The sequence below is a fragment of the Arvicola amphibius genome, chromosome 1 (genome assembly GCF_903992535.2).
Source record: "Arvicola amphibius chromosome 1, mArvAmp1.2, whole genome shotgun sequence".
In the NCBI taxonomy this organism is placed as follows: domain Eukaryota; kingdom Metazoa; phylum Chordata; class Mammalia; order Rodentia; family Cricetidae; genus Arvicola; species Arvicola amphibius.
Genome location: NC_052047.1, coordinates 97,247,814 through 97,249,466, shown reverse-complemented (window position 1 = coordinate 97,249,466; position 1,653 = coordinate 97,247,814).

The following is a 1,653-nucleotide window of genomic DNA, read 5'->3' as shown; positions in this document are numbered from 1 at the left end:
TAAATTATTGAATTGAATTTGAAAAAAAGCTGATGCATAGAAATAAATACTGGAAGCAGACAGGTTTAACTATTAGTTGTATTATCTCATTTCAGGATATATGAAAATCTGCTGGCTTTATATGGTTCCCTAGTCATCTCCTTTTCTGTCCTTCCTCAATATCATAAATAGACATGTAAAACCTTCCACTGCAGCATCTACTTCATGGTAGAGTCTTTCAGAGCATCCAGGGTTCTTCATGGTGTGATTGGTGAGTAAATTTTCTTACTTATTTCCAACACCTTAGCTTGGCCCACATCTTCCATTCTGACAGTTACACTTGCCTTCTCTGTATTCCTTGTCTTCCCATGTCTATTTCCATTTGTTCCCCATGCTATTTTGAAAGAAAAATACTAATTTTACTCTACTTTTTAAAATCTTCTCTTGTGACTTTTGTAATTTCTTTAAAATACACAAACTGCACAACAGCTTTCAGAGAGAGGTTACACTGTGGTTGACTTGGAGAATCATCAACCTAAAGAGTAATACTAAGACATGGAGGGTTCCAGGTGAGGACTTTAGGATGTGGTCTTGACTTTCAACACTGTCTCTTAAACCATATCTGTAAATTTGGTGTCATCTACAATGTGCTTCTTACTTTGTCTCAAATACCTTGTACTCCTTGCTTCCATTATATCCATAAACTGTTGTACATCACTCCAAGACACTTGCAAAATGTTTGTGTGCTTTATGAATAACTTCTTGTTACTACAGTACAAATCTGTCACCCTATAATGTCTAGTGTTCTATAGGATTTGATATAATCTGTTATTATCATTTGTGTTATTACCTGTCCATGTCTATCTCCCAGAATCGCTTTTCCATCTTCCTCATGACAGACACATTTCTTTTCCACATTTACCCTGGCCCCTACATTGCCCAGTAGTGTGCACAGGGAACTGCATGATGATAGTATCCAATAGCAGATCTGTATTGACAGTAAACATTTGTGAACTCACACCACACTCCTCCATCTCAGTACTGATATCAGCTCATTTTTCTCTTTGTTTTCAATTTTAAATTTTAACAACAAATTTCAGCTGAAACCTAAACATTTTGGATAATAGGAGACAAGACTGCATGTACTATTCATACCCCTGTCTTCCCTGATGCCATCCCTGCAGAGCTGGGGAGAGCACTGCCCTGTTTCTGCCAGACAGGGCAGACTACAATGTTGGCATCTAAGACATCACTTGATGCTATGGAATGGCAATGGAAACCCAGCTTCTCTGATTCCCTTGGCTGGGTGGAAGGAGAATGCCAGTTCTAGTGTAGCAGAAATACTGTTTCCTCATGTTCTTCAGGACCAACACAGGGGTGAGTTATGAACTACAACCAGGATCAGTGAGGGCCTGGCCTCCCCTATTGGCCTCTGTAGATGGGCTGGAAGCCATGTTCTGTTGGAGAACAAGGAGACAACTTGTTTGTCCCAGCTGCCCAGAATCAAAATAATCACACAGAAACTGTATTCATACAATCACTACTTGCTCCATTAGCTCTAGCTTCTTATTGGCTAACTCTTACATCTTAGTTTAACCTATCACCATTAATCTGTGCATCACCACAAGATTGTGGCCTACCAGTAAAATTTTAGTGCATCTGTCTCTTGTTGGT